Genomic DNA, 16552 nt, shown 5'->3' on the forward strand with positions numbered 1-16552 from the left:
CTATTAAAACAGTCCACCAGTTCAAATTGCTAAAACCCTTATTAATCTTCAGTTTAAGAGTTTATTTTGCCAAGGAGCTAAACTTCCCCATTTGTCAAGCGGACACGATCTCATTATGGACTTAACATCTCCGCACACATTCATCCCTCCAAAAGAAACGCTGACCAAAGGTATTCCAGAGCGCCGTCTTAGGAGCTGAATCCGCCTTCACTCCCATCCCCTCTCTACTCCAGGACAGCCTCTTGACACGTGGCATGCAGGCATACGCTTCATCGCCCGTACAAGAGTGGCATACATTCATCCACGGCAAAAAATGCCCTTTCCCTCCCCGTCCCAAACGTTCTTGGCCCTGGGTAAAGGCGGTCTTTGTAGGGAACACATTTGGAAAGCGGGCGCGGCGGCGTCCACCTTGGCATCATGATGGCGCGGGCCGGGGCGTGCGGCGGTGCGTCGCGGGAGCTAATGCATTTTAATAGCGTACTTATAGCCGGCGTGATGGCAGTGGTGACACTCCTGGTTAAGGGGCTTCCTTTCTGATGACCGCGGCGAAAGGCCAGATCCAGAATGACTCTCATTAGCAGTCCACGGGAGTCCCCCTCTCTCTCTCTCTGTCTCGCTCTCTCATTAATCAATGCTTATGTTCCTCTAATATTTGATATACAGCTGTGCATTGACCCACATGAGACCTGCTAGCCTATTGTTACCTCGTGTTCATTATATGCAGAGGTGTTTGTGCATGTGCGTGTGTGTGTGTGTGTGTGTGTGTGTGTGTGCGCGCAAGTTTTGTTGCCTTGGCACCAATATATTTGCATCTTTATCAGGTTCACAGCCCCGGCAAATAAAAAGAAAATAACCACAACATAAAAGACCCCTGCTGCTCCCCCCGCCCAGCCGGAGCAGTACAGTTAATAATCGCACAACGATAAATATGCGTATATTTTTATTTTCTTCTTGTTCAGGTCCGGCCCCCAGCCCCCGTCGTAAATATCAGTGCCATATATAACTCAATAAAATACATAACCTCCAAGTTATTTACCGGCGGCCTCCAACCACTATCATCTGCTCCCATAACGCACAGAAAGAATGTGCACCTTGTCACAGGGTGACACCCAAAGGCCAATAAATCCAGCCAGTGCCCCGGCTACACCCGATGAATAGCCCTCCCCTCAGCCCCCACCCCCAGCAGACCGTCAAGGTTACACCCTGACTGCCGCCGATAGCGCTGTCTGCGATACTAAGCGTCTCGTTTTCCGATCGCTGCCGTTCCTGAACCCTGGTGAATGTCCTTTCTCTGGGTCAAAACCCTCAAACCCTCAGAGTCTTTGTTTGCTACCTTCCTCCAGAAAAGAAGGGAGATGAAGAAGAGGGAGGAGAAAAAGATAAACAAGGAAAGGAGAGTGGTGAGAAAAACAATAAAACAAAGAAAATGTATAACAAAGGGACAAAGACAATGAGAGAAAGTAAAGAATACCTAAATGTTTATTAGTGTGTACTAATAAAGGCAGCAGAACTTTCAGGGGGTTCATCATGTGTCTGACGGGGCAGAAGATGTGCAACGGGTCCGGGCCTCCCTCAGAGGAGGGGAGACAGCTGGTGTACAAGTTTGTTGGTTCAAGCTCCACTTTAATTAATGTCTGTCAGCTGCTCCAAAGCTGAGAGTTTAAGAAATAATTGAGGAATCATCAAACGGAAGACCTGAACTGTCAGCTGGCATCCTACTTCCTGTTTCTCTGGGTTTCAGAGAAACCCTCTCACTCTATATATATATATATATATGAACCAATGAGATTTCGAAAGTTTGAAAGTTCTTATCAATGTTTCTTGAGATGAGTAACATCATTAAAGAGCACCTCCTGTTTCCACAAGGGGGTGATATCAAATTAATCTATACTCAGCCCAATGGAAAATAAAGAGGCTGACTGAAAACGTTTGGGTCGTCAACAGATTTACTCACTTAAACTCATACCAAGTTTTTGTCCGAAGCCTCGGTCGACGAGGTAGGCCAAATATTATAGTCATTGCGTCAGGATTAAATGATAAAAACATACCTTGACTTGAGCAGGCCCAAGGAATCAGAGGAGGGAAAAAAAGAAAATGTGAAAGATAGTTAAGAACATAAAACCAAGCCCATCGTTGGTTTTCTGGCAGAGACCGATGGCTGGTGGGATGGAGTTCAGAAAGTAATGTTTTTCACTTGGTCTTCCACTACATTAGATGTCCTTTTCCAGTGCATATTTCCATGATGTAATAAGGTCATGTTTAGCTATCAGGGTAGGAACGGTTCAGGTCAGGGGAGCGCTCTAGTGGAACACCAGTGCATCATGGGAATAAGCACTGAAAAGGTCTTGTTTGATCTACTAATGGCTTGCCAATGAAATGTCAAAGTAACAGCCAAACACTGTGTAAACTTGGAGTTGCCACAGTTAAATATAGAAAACAAAGTAAGAAGATATAATAGACTATAAAATTTCAGCAAATACTTGGACTGCTTACATGAAGGCTAACATTAACCAAGTTTTATAGTGGCAACTTACCAATCGTCAGTTGTAATGACAGTGATATCTTTTGTTTTCCGTATTGGGCCAATTGCTTCCATGCAAATTTAACCCATTTCAGAAACCACTTTGACAATTTGAATATGCTGTGAAATGAGACTTTATGTAACAAATCTTTTCAGTTGTGTAAAATATATTTTCTCAAGAAAGTTGTTAGGATGGAATCGGTTGCCCTAGGAAACTGGCACCCAAACTCTGTGGTCAGGCTCTAGTTCCCGCTGTCACAACCCAACAAACAAACTGCATTTCACGCTTGGTAGGAAAATTTGATGTGTCCGTTGTGTCCGTTACATTCAGAAAATCAAAGCAACGGTCCCTAAGCAACCGCAATATGGCAAAGCTGCCAATCATCAGTGAGAAGCCAGCATCATACTTCAGTTTCTCTTTCTGCTGGAATCCCAAATTTAAATAACAGAAGCTACAATAATACTTCTTGTATCATCCGTCGCATAAATGGCAGTTAGAGCTCATCTTCAGTGCCATAGATGATAGAACAAACTGCATCTTCTGTGTGGAAGCTATTCTCTGCAAATGCAGTACTGTAATGTGAGTGCTAAAGATTATGTTGGTTTATATTTGTCAATATAAGGTTATTTCAGTAATGTATTAAATACACATATTAAAACGTTTTTCCCATTAGACCACAACGTTACATTTAAGTAAGTATCTCTGTATCTAGAGGTGTATGGGCTGTCCACTCATCTAATGGCAGTAAGGTAAAGTTAGAAATGCAATGTCACGTTAACTAACTTGAGACTTGACTAACTTGAGAAATCAATACATAACATCTCCCGTGAACATGAATTCTGCCTGATTCACATCAGATTGCCTAACCTAGCATAACCACTCCCATGTTTCCACACTACTTCACAATGTTATCAAACTATTCGTTTTGTTATTGCTTTGATTGAGAGATCCCTGACAGCAGAATTTACATATTGCACCTTTAAGCATAAACATCAAAACACATACAAATATTGAAAACATTTTTAATTCGCGTTTCTATCAATACACCATACATACTCTCTGCAACTGGAAGATCATCATTTTATGATGTCATATAAAAAAATAATATATATATTAATATGAATGCATTTTAAATAAATAATGATACTTTTTTTAGGGTTGGCTGTTGTCTTGTATATATCCAGAAGTATGATAGATTGTGTTGTTTTGCTCTAAGCAAAACCGACACATCCACGTGGAAAACAAAGGAGAACATGACAGAATACTGTGCCTGTATACTCTACATACTACTCTACATTTTACTGCCATGCGGTTAAATGTATCTACCAGAACATTGGCATAAATAACGCACAACCGACACCATCCTTTACAGTCCCCAGTAAATGTTCTGTAGCTCTGTGTTATACCCAGTACAGAGTCCCGGGAATATACGACTAGCAGGTCTATACTTCTGCCAGAAATCCCTGATATGATAGATCTAACCATTTATCGCATTAATTGGTCACACGCTGTAGTTCGCTGGTATGGTTTCACTCATTTAGGGTGTTCCCTGCTGTATGATTTAAAGCATGATGTGCAGATGTTGAATACCAACATTTGACAACAGGGAATACTGAACAATCCATGATGGGGTACATCAAGTACCTCAACCCATTGTGTAAGGTTACACCCAATACAGAGCAGAACCAGAGCTGGGGTGGTGGTGGATGGAATCCAGCGGTCAGCTGATAGGTGGGGCATGACTAGAGTGTGCCGCCAGAAATAGATTTGCCAATTTGACCACACTGTCGTTTAGGAGACGCTTTTATCCAAAGCTACTTAAGCCTGTTGCACCAAAGTCAAACGTAGAGCGAGAAGCCAAATGTTTTTGCACTATTGTTATTCCCATGCAGACTAGGCTTCTACAATGCCTTTAACAGCCTAAAAAAGAATGGTTAAAATCACCAGGCGGAGTGGATATACTCCAGGCCAACTTCGGCCTGGAAAAACTTGCTACACTCCACATTGCGCTGCAGCTCCGCCTGCAGTCTGGAAATGCTCATTTATTAACATGGGAGCCGGCTGAATATGAGCTTGGTGCTTGGTGGTGTGAAATGGCCTTGACACTGACTTCAGATAAAGGCAAATCCTTGGTCAAACGATCATGGGGGTTTAGACATCGGGCTGATGAACACACCCACAGGTGTAGCGATTCGGCAATGGCATGCTGACCCTCGATTTGATAACCCCATTACTAGCCACCACGCTATCCATATGCAGCCCCCCATATCCCTCACATGACTGGAAATGGACCCGTCCAATAAAACATCTGAACTGCAGAACTGGTTGCTAGACTGCTGAAGCACAAAGAGCACCCTGAGAAACCTGCCCAGAAACAAGCTGATACAAGAAGATTGATAAAACCCAAGAACATATATCACATATACACGACCACATACATCCCCACCGACGAGTTTATTAAAGTTAGTCTTACATTCTTTTTTATATTCCCCTGCCTCTTGTTGCTCTCTCCATCTTCTTGTGCTGCACTGTGGAGGAAACCTGGAATTCAAGCCTCCCACTGCTTCTCGACGGGTTTTGAGTGTGACAATAAAGTTGAACTTGAGACTCGGTGTTGTCCTTGGGGAGGGGAGGGAGGGCAGCTGTGTCTAGTCGATGAGTCAGATGTTATTAGTACCAGACTCTGGGCTGGGTCCCAGCGCCCCAGGACCCGCTGCTCTCACCTCAACACATGGGGGGAAGGGGGAGAGGGGGGCTTCCTCCTCACACACACCCCTTCCTCCTCACACACACCCCTTCCTCCTCACACACACCCCTTCCTCCTCACACACACCCCTTCCTATCACACACACCACTTCCTCCTCACACACCCCTTCCTATCACACACACACCCCTTCCCGCACGAGCACACAACAGCATTCATGACGCAGAGATAAAGCGCGCACTGTCTTCCATCTTCTCTAAAATGATGATGCCAGCGTTTCTGTGCACCCTTATCTGGCTTTAACGCGATGACGCACGTGCCTAACCCCCCCTCCACCTCCGCCGCCACATTATTCACCACCTAACCGACACGCGACCTGACACTCTGCCATCGCCTTCATCTGGAGGGAAGAAAACACAGGAAAAAGCAATCCTTTAAAAGCACACCTGGATTCCACTCTCCACAATGAGCCCACTGCAGTCTCCATGCTATGAATATCCAATCAGGGAGGCAGATGGATGAGTGGGAAGCTGGAGTCCATGAATCAGACGTGGTTCCGAGGGAATCTTCTGGAATGCTTGCAGTGCTAACCCCTCACCTGAGATTCTGGAGAGGGGGACTGATTTAATAAAACCTAGTTACATCCAACGAGAAGCACATCTGTTATGATCCGAAGCCATATGCATCGGTGCAGGGAACGCTGTTTTCAGCACGATTGATTTGGACGCCGTCCCAGGCAAGCATGCCTAATAATAATAATAATAATAATAATAATGGCTTTCATTTTGAGTGTCTTTTACAAAACCTAAGGATAATTTATTTTAAAAAGGGCTGAAAAACAAACTTGAGCAGCAAGTTTATATTAAGCTGGTTCACAGACTTGAATTAGAAGAGAACATATTACCAATTCCAACTCCTTTTGTCTTGTGTGGGAATGTCAGTGAGACCAGGTTCTGTCGGCCCTCAGAGGAATAGATGAACGATGGATAGCATAGAGTGGAGGAGAAAGCTTTAACATTTTTCAATGAACGCTACGATTTGTCTCCTCTAAGGAGGATTAGAACGACAAATGGAGAGGGAGAGCTGGAAGTATGTGAGGCAGATTGATAGAGAGAGAAAAGCCATAGATGACAAGATCTGCTTAAGGTTCTTCTGACAAGGACATTCCGAATGTTTGCCGGAAAAAGAAAAAAAACACAAGAACCTGTGTTTTCCTGGACAACAACGACATTTTCCTGGATAAAAAGAGCATTTTCCTTAATGAGAACTGCATTTTCCTGGATAAAACCTATATTTCTCCAGCTCAAGAAAAAGGATTGTTTTACTTACTTCAAAAAAAATGTTCCTGGATAGCACTTTACAAAAAAATATTTTCCCATGAGCAGCGGTGTCTCTTTGGGGTCTCCAGGCGTTTGGTTTCAAGACGTAGAATGATGAGCTGCATGGGGGTCAACAACACAACAGCTGTTTGCCAGATGTGTGGTGTGTACAGTAGTGTATGTATAGCTCTATGCTCATGCATCAGTGATCCTTATGTTAGGCCACTGCCAGTGTACTCTGCTATGCTGATAATGCAGCATCTGATTTCACTAAGGTGGAATGATTATGTAAGGAAATCACTCAGTTCGTACTAGGTTTCTACTTTCTACTATTGGTTTGAGAGATGTTGCATGATTAAGGTTAGAATGACAAAGAAACAACAGATACATTATTTAAATACCCTCTGTTCTGACCAAATCTGCCCAAAATAACATTTTCCTCATGAATATTATACAAATATAAAACTACATATTTTTCAGAAATCCTCCACCCACACCCACAGCATGCAACTCAATACCTTAATCTTTTGAAAGTCAGTATTTATATTCAAATATATTAATTTTTTTATTGTCTGCAGTTGAACCTTGGCTGGTGGCAATTAGAAATATTTGTGAAATAAAGAAGTATGTAATGATTGTCAAAGTATTTTTGACACTGTAAGACGCTCTGGTGCAGGATTCCCTGCGGCTGCATCACTCTCAGTGCATGCATGATTGTTCCCTAACAAGATAAATTATTTCACAGTAATTAGTGTAATGATATTTTTCTTAATTATAAATGAGTATTAGTGTCTTATACTAAAGACTTTGTTCTACATAGTGTTACCACCGCTTCATCAAGCACCTATTCATCACCCAGCTCCCCTTCTCTGCCATCCCCCATCGCTCTGCTTCTTCTTCAACCTGCCCCACGACCTAGATTCACTTTTATTTCATTAATTTTTCAGCTTTTTTCCAGAAAACAAAACAACCGACGCTCCTCGTTGCGTTGGCTCCTTGCTCACGTGCGTGAATGTGTACGTGTACATGTTTCTACTGCTCGCTGACGAGGATATCCAAGCACACAACACACACACACACACACACACACACACACACACACACACACCCAATCCATTAAGGGGTCTATAATATTACATTTTCCTCCGGTACAGTGAGGGCTCCTATGAGACTCGATACACCTCCTTCCCGGGGCTGGAAGCAGTCTGAAAATCTCCTCCACCATGAACTTTACAGACAGATGCAGGGCAGCAGCAGAAAAAAATGTGGTATCCAGGGACCGGGAGATTAAATTTTGTCGGGCGTTGTTGTGTCGTTAATGCATTTCTCCTCAAAGGACATTCCTAGATCATCGGCGCAATTAAGCCATCCGCTTGATGCCAAACAGATGATTCATAGTTTTTATTCTCACTCTGAGATCGGGTGATGTTGACGTGGTGACGTTGGTGTTTTGGTGTGAGTTAACAGTTGGACACCTATTGATTAAACACACAAGGAGCATGGGAAAGGGTTGGCACGTGCAGCGATAACAAACGAGCGATTGCGTTACAGAATCGTTTCGGCCTCTTGTGAACGGAAACAGTATGAGCACTTGGGAAAATAAACGTATGACAAATGGGGGGGATATGATTAGATGCCCCCCTGCATTCAATTTCCTGAATAACAGTGAGAGCCTCAAATGGCTAAAGGGCAAAGTAAAACTCCCCAAAACCCAGAGGAAACCCAGAAGAAAGAGTGATCCCTCCTTCCAGGGCTGACGAGGACAAACTGAACCCATGAAAAGCTGGAGGAAAAGCAAATGAATTGGGTCGTTTTTAAGTTTTCCCACAATCCTTACGCTTCGTTGCGTTGTGGCCAGAAACGTTTACAAGACATTAAGTACAGAATACTGGCGTCGCCATGACAACTCGCTCATTTCGATGACATCATTAAGAAGCCATGTTTTTTTTACAAGCCATGATAGTTTGGCAAGCATTTCAGTAGCAAGGCCAACCCCTGAGGAACGGCTCTAAAAACAAAGGTCCTGCACAAGTCCAGGTTCCTAAAAATCCGGTCCCTGCCACGGTTTGTGCTCCACCCATGCTCAGAACTATCTGACCACGACACGGGACCAAGAGTTCATGTAAATTAGCCAATCAAGACGGTTGGCTGCAAATACTTGGGCGGATTACTCCTTTTTCCAAACCTGGAGTTGCCAAAACAAAATATAGATTATATTATTTTTTTTCCAAATATGTTCAGTGAAAAGCAAAGGAAGATGAAGTACACACTTAAACGTTTTTTTGTTCAGCTCTCCTGGCTGGGTATTTGGTTTGTTATAGTCCCCATGCGAGTACTTTGTGTCAATAATTCCTGAGGTGGTCAACGGGGGTCTGAGGGCTCATATGTTTTGCATTTCTCCTCTTTTGGTCTCACTACATGTTGCACGTTACCTTAAGTTTGATCCCCTCGTTACTGGGCCAGGTCTTATGTTCGACCTGAGGACACTGAAGAGACCAAATCACATGAGCCACGAAAATAAACTCTGCAGATTAATGTAATTTTCTGTTGGCCTCGTGAAGCAGCGTGACTCCACTTTGCCAAATGTCTTTAAATTACGATGGCATTCCCAGGAATTACAGCCATGCGTTCTATTCAACAAGACTTAACGGATGAAAGGGGTGTGCAGCACCCAGCTGAAAGGTTCTGGGTTCGAATCCCAATGTCCATAGCCGAACCTGTCGGCTTCCTTGATTAATGAGCCTGATCCCTACTGGCGCCTTAAAGGATAACTTCTGGATTTTTAGACCTGGATCCTGTTTTCCCGTCATTATGGGTCTACTGATGAGGTCGACAATTATTGAAATTGGTCAGGTATTAAGCGAGAGAGAGTGCTTAAGGGCAATAGCGCCCTGTCAATGTCCATCCTCGAAAAGTGCTTATTTTGGCCACCCTGAGGCTAAGATTTTTATTCTAAGGGTCTGACAGCACTAGGAAGGGATCCCTTTCTTTCCCTTTCACTCGATCCGTCTGTTTGTTATTGTGTCTAACCAAGTCCCGCTCTGAGCTCAGTGGTGGCAGGAAGAGAACAGTGGAGCCCTGAGTGAACGTTGGGGAGAGTTGCAGGAGTTCCTGCAATAGTTTGTTGAGTTGGACAGCCGAAAGCGTAGCTTAGTGTTATCTAAAGGATGTGGTTGAAGGAAGGTTGAGAACGTCATGTCAATAGCTACATTGTCTGAAACAACTCAACTCTCACAGTGAATCACAGCCAGACTTCTCCTCGAGAGAGACATGGTTAGACACAATAACAAACGGATCGGATCAAGCGAAAGGTGAAGAAAAAAGTTGTATTTCCCTTTCCATAATGTTGTCAGACACTTACAAATACAATCTGAGCCTATCAGTGGCAACAGCAAGCCCTTTGAGAGGATGGAGGACATTGATGGGTTGTTTTTGCCCCATGAGGTTACATTGCAGCCTGTTTTACAGCTGCAAAGGCTGAAGCACGCCAGCTCAACGCTGGACCAATTCAAAAGATTGTTGTCTGCATTAGTCACAGAATTATGGGAAAACGGATCCAGGTTGAAACACGTCAACCTAATTCAGTTAGCTATCCTTTGATGCCAAAGTACTGGACTGACTGAGAGCCACTTTGGATACAAGTGTCTGCAGAATAACATAACAGCAAATAGTGAAAAGGATAAGTCTATGACCATACAGAGAGCTTATACTAAAACAACAATGGTCCGCTTTATCCTGGATCCCTCTGTAGCCTGTGAAACAGATGTTGTGTGGTGATTTTGATAACTTGTCAATCTGATTTATCTGCGCTCCCTTTCGTTTCATTTAAAACTCTATTGAACTCTTTGAACATTCATGCCAAAACAATGACATCACATTTTCAAACCTTCCTCTATTGTTTTGACGAAAGGGAAATATATGTTTAGAATATAGAATTAGAACATTTAATAGTGTGGGTAGAAAGAAGGAAATTACCTGCATGCTTTCATGAAGGAACCGCACGTTTCCCAACATGGCGTCCTTTCGAGTCGTTCTGAATGCTGAACTTCACGTGATTTGTTTTTTGTTTTTCTTATTTCTGAATAACATTTTGATAATACATAATGGCGCTGTGAGTTGTGAATTGTGGTGGAATAGGGCGGGGGAGCACTCTGTCTTGGTCTGAAAGCCTCTCAAATACATAAATGAGACTGCATGTGGTGTGTGCCTTTATGCACACTCTTTTCACACTTGTGTGCATGTGTGTATGGGCGGATATTTGCAGCAATTCCTTTTGTGGTTGTGTGTGTGTGTGTGTGTGTGTGTGTATACATGAATCACTTGCAAGTGCGTGTTGAATTGTGCATATATCAATGTAAGCACATACAGTGAGTATGCGCATGTGCGTGTACAGGCACACATATGCGTGACTCGCATAAACATGTTCTTTTGTAACTGTGCCACCATGCAAATGTGTGTGTGTTTCCTGTTTGTGTGAGTGTGACTCAGCCCTGCAAGGCCCTAGAGCTTGTCTCAGTGACAGCTCCAGTGACAGGGCTCTGTTGACTGTCTGAACCCAGCCAGGGAGCAGTGGTGGCTGGGTAGATGGAGGAGGAGGAAGCCCTGCTTGTGCTTTGTCTGGGATACCATTGAGATTCCAGAGGGGAAGAACAGGTCAGATGAGACATTTAGGAGCAATTACTTTGTGACAAAACCCTCCAAACTCTTAAGAAGACTTTGTTTTCAATTGCTGTTTATTATGTCAGAATGATAAGAATGTAAGGATGCCTTATCATACCTAAAACCTTTGGCATAAATCTATGCATTATGTTACTTAACCCATACAATGTATGGGTTATGTATGTTATGTTATCTATATCAGTCCACTCGTCCATCCATCTATCTTTCCCTCCACCCATCCATCCATCTATATATATATTCCTCCATCCGTCCACCCATCTATATATCTATCCCTCCATCCATCCATATATCTATCCCTCCACCCATCCATCTATCTACTGTATATATCTATCCCTCCACCCATCCATCCATCTATATATCTATGCCCCCACCCATCCATCCATTTATATATCTATCCAGACAGTTGGATTTCCTGGTGTTGGGGGTCTGTGGGCTGTTTGTTATCGTTCCTCGGGTCTTTGAGCCCAGAGTTAATCTGCAGACTCCTAAAGCTCTTCAAGCCTTCATCACCCTGCAGCCTCCTAAAGCTCTGCAGGCCTCCCATCAGCCTCCTGTAATGAAGACCAGGCCTGGCTGTCCGGGGGATTTCTGCTCTAATGTTTTCGCTCTCCTGGCTGTCCCAGCAGCTGTTCCTGTGTAGTCCCTCTGTGATCTACTCTGCTGTGAGGCCCAGTGTTTGTCCGTCAGAACCCTGGTCCTGAGCCTTCCTTTGGTCTTGTGTACCGCCACACCGGCCCCACTGAGACGCTTCAAGTGCCCCTGCATGAACACCCAACCACAAGGATTTTCCATGAACTGATCCTATACAGTTATCCTTTATGTAGCATTAATATTGTAGTGGCCTTGCTACCATTGTTATACGGTCACCTTTAAGCATCATTGTTTATAATGTAGTGGAATCTGTGAATTAAATTGAAGAGACAGAGGCAAACTTGAAATAGATATGTATGTTGATCAACAACAATGTACATATACAATGTGGAACAAGTTCAACAAACATGAACATGTTATGTTGTCAATGCTTTTTGGTAGGTACAACAAAGCAAGTACCCCCTGGAAACCGTACACAATAGGGTCATTTCCTATTAAACTATAAGGATGTGATGGGATGCAAGAGGGCAGAGTGATTTTGCTGTACCCCCAAAAATATTCACACATTTTCATTGTGCGCGGGTCTTTGTGGGGAATGGAAAGTGGATAGTGTTTTGGTTGAAGGGACTGATTCATTCTCCTGTTTTCAGCTTTTTCTCATTTGATTGTTTACTTTTAATCACACAGTTCAAGGCGACATCGGGAGCAGATTCAGCCTGAGCAGCGACTGTATTGTCTTGTTTGGGTCTGGGAGACCCGCCAGAGCATGTCAAGCGTAGGACAATCGACCCGTGCTACAAACACAGTGTGTCTTGGGAACCTACGTCCAAGTAACTCACCAGCTTTTTTATGTCCAATCCAAAACCTAAGAAAACAAGGCATGAGAAGAGAGGAATACATGGCAGGGGAAATGTTAGCAAACCTGTGGTTGTTCCCATGATGCATTGCTTTCCCAGCGATTATTTTCCTGTCCTTCCATTACCCTTACCGTAGTTTACCTTAAACCATCTCTAAGCTAGTACCTATGCATCTCTAAGCTAAAACCTATGCTAACCATATCTTGCCTGAAACCTAAACGAACCATCTCTAGCCTACTGCCTGAACTTAACTATCTCTAACCTAATACCTAATCTTATCCATCTCTAGCCTAATATCTAAACGTAACACTCTCTAGTCTAGCCTAATATCTAAATGTAACACTCTCTAGCCTAATATCTAAATGTAACACTCTCTAGCCTAATATCTTAACCAACCACTCAGTAGCCTAGTTAGATTCTAGTGTCTTTGGTCCTCTGTTATGATCCCATTTCTTATTTGTGCCCTTTTTTTGAGTGTCCCACCACCCTTTGTAAAAGAGTTACAAAGGGTGGTGGTTGCAATCAGTAGCGGTGCTACATTGAATTGCGCCCCAGGTGAGACCCCCTCCATGCGACCCCCCCCCCCCAGAAAGTTGTTGACGGGGGGGGGGGCACCGCCACTGGTTGCAATGTTCGACTGTGTAATGGTACAACCCTTCAAGACGTCAGCAGTAGTCATCAATGGTGTTTACGTAGACACACAATTAGTCCGTTGCTGGTGATTTTGTTGTGTGGGCTGTAGGCATCCTTTTGGTTGTCAGCAGGAATTCATCAAAGTCCCTCCCTACAATGGCCATTTATCTGATAGAGATAGGAAAGCATCAACACTCACGAGGAATCAAACAAGTCACTCCTAACCTGCCAGTCTGCACTAATATTAGAGGAGCAGTAACAAGGGCAGCAACTTAGCTGCTGGACTTCAGGCGTCATATGCCATCAAAGGGGGGAAATGAGAAGTGATTTGTTGTTATGCTTGTTATAAAGAAATGGTCTATAATACATTGATACAAAATTTAACTATATAATATCATGGTAATCATAATTGTTTCATCTTTATGAACGAAGAAAATACATTGCGTGTTTTTCACTTTTGCAGCGTTCGCCACCATCTCACCAGGCTTTCTGTGAGATGTCTGATACACTCGGTTTTGAGTATGCCTCGGAAAAACCTTTGGAGGGCCATGTAGTCCTACCACTTGGCCCTGCCCCTTTATCCAAACAAGGATTGGGACACCCTACCCCTACACTAAACATAAGTGTCAGGGGCAAGGGGTGAATTGGGATTGGGCCTTAGGGTCTAGTGTGTGTGGTCCTCTAGCATGTGTGAGCTTACAGTCTGCAGTGAGGAGGCAGAGTGCTGCTTGAGAGCACGTTCAAATGCAGAGTGCACTGCATGACATGCTGTGCTGTATTCTCACTCTCCCCCCCCTCCCAGTGTCCCCTTATTTACCTTCCCCCATGCCAGTAACCTTCACTGGACAATGCGGTCCTGCTGACTTGAAGGTTCCCCTGTCCTTACTGGATGGATGGGTCCACTACCAATGGAGCTGTTGCTCTCTCGCTCTCTCTCTCTGTCTCTCCATGTTTAGGTGTCCTCTCTCTCACGCAACGCAAGGTTAGCCGTCCTCTCTCTCCATCTCTCCCTCTCTCTCAGCTGGGAATATTTAGGTATACACTCTCCCGTGCATGGTCAGTTGCCCCTCCCTTAGTTTCGCTACCTCTCTCTCTCTCCTTCTATTTGCCTGGTAAGCTGTCCTCTCTCTCCCCCATTAGGCCATCTGCTCTCTCCTTCTCTCGTTCATCCAGTACTAGGCTAGTGCCAGGACCTATATCAGTATTGGGATCCAGTCCAGAGGGCCCCGCCACATCTCTCTCTCTCTCTCTCTCTCTCTCTCTCTCTCTCTCTCTCTCTCTCTCTCTCTCTCTCTCTCTCTCTCTCTCTCTCTCTCTCTCTCTCTCTCTCTCTCTCTCTCTCTCTCTCTCTCTCTCTCTCTCTCTCTCTCTCTCTCTCTCTCTCTCTCTCTCTCTCTCTCTCTCTCTCTGTGGTGACCGAAAAAGCAAAGGTCTAGTCTGACGGTCTGCTCCCTGCTCTTCCACAAGTCCACCCGCCGGCTCATAAATGATTCACACTGCTGAATAAAGTCCTTCCATTATCTGTGGAGCCGATCCATATCTCTGAAGGTTGGCTAAAGACATAGATGAAGGGAGCTGGCAGTGTATCACTACCCCACAGCACTGGGAGGGGGTGGAGTGCTGGGGGGGGCGGGCGGCTGCAAGGTTTTGACCCCACTAACCCGGGCATTCACACATCGAGTACGAAAGCGTCAGGAAGTCAATCACAGTCACATCCAGTGTAAATGATAGTTGAGAAAAGTTGTGAGATGTGCTGCGGACCTGTGAGTTTTGTGTGCAATCCTTCATCCTCGTTGTTTATGCCATGTGGGTGTATGTGGAGGCATCTAGTTTGCCTTGATGATAATGCAGTAATTTACATTTAGTCATTAAGCAAACATCGCTTTGATCCAAAGAGACTAACCAACGATGCTGCGACCAAAAACATACAATGAAAATTGGAATAACTGAGAATAATTCCCTGTTCTGCATGACAGACTTTCCAAAACAACAACCTAACAGAGTTGCTGTTGGAACCGAAAACAAGGTTAGTTGGAACATATTTGTTCCATTTGTGGCTTAAACTAAACAACAGAAACTTGTATTATGTTATAGGTGTAGACAATATACATGTGTGTATATATTATATATATCAATATTATCTTTATATTTATGTTTGCGTATTTGGAGGTGAGCTGACTCCATACCGTCTCAATGAGGCCGGCCCAGTGATCTGTAAAGAGAAGACGAGGGCATTGCACGCTAAACGCCAGAGAAAAGAGAGCCATTCTTCAATATGACAAGGCAAGCATGTGCATATTCTCACGTGCACACTCTCACATGCACTCTCTCGCTGTGGCCTGGAAAGAATGTGGACAAGAAAGAGCATCGTGCCCATGTCTCATAAAATAAAAACGCATTCCACAGCTGCCAGCGCACCAAGCAATGCTTTTACCGCAGAGGAATAACGCACCTTTACAATACTAGGGTATCATGACCGTCTATATACTACGGTATTATCACCTGCCATATTACACTGTTACTATCTACAATGCTACAGCATTGTAGATAAAAGCAATGTGACAACATTAATATCAACAGAATCCATAAGATACTGCCAACTGCAAATAGTTACAGTAGAATTATCATAAAAAATTGGATCATCATTTCAATACTACAATTACAATACTTTTATTTCATTTATTTCAGATTTGTCTTTCAAATTCTGTTTGTCTTTTACTGATTGTCCTTTGAATGTGTTTAAAATGGCTGTCAACACACTCTAAAGGGCCTTGGTGTTGAAAGGTACTCTATCAATACATTTGCCGTGCCTTGCAGTACTGAAGAAAATGAAGTACGCCTGTGTCCTACTAGTGTAGATAATAACAGCTAATAGTTAATAGCCTGATTAATAAATTAACAAAGATTACAGTATACAAATATTCCTCTTAAAATTCCTTACATACCCATTTGCATTTGTGTGTGTGTGTGTGTGTGTGTGTGTGTGTGTGTGTGTGTGTGTGTGTGTGTGTGTGTGTGTGTGTGTGTGTGTGTGTGTGTGTGTGTGTGCGTGCGTGCGTGCGTGCGTGCGTGCGTGCGTGTGTAAAACAAGTGCAACAGAAGCGTAATTAGATTAAATCCCAACATTCCATTTTTGTAACCAGATAGGTTTGTTATGAGCGGAGTGTCAGCGGGGCCAAAACGCTTCACATTCCCGACGATAATGACATTGTGAGCAGGCATCCGCAAGGACGAACACCAGCCCCG

This window comes from Micromesistius poutassou (genome assembly GCF_964030765.1).
Source record: "Micromesistius poutassou genome assembly, chromosome: 8".
Classification (NCBI taxonomy): Eukaryota; Metazoa; Chordata; class Actinopteri; order Gadiformes; family Gadidae; genus Micromesistius; species Micromesistius poutassou.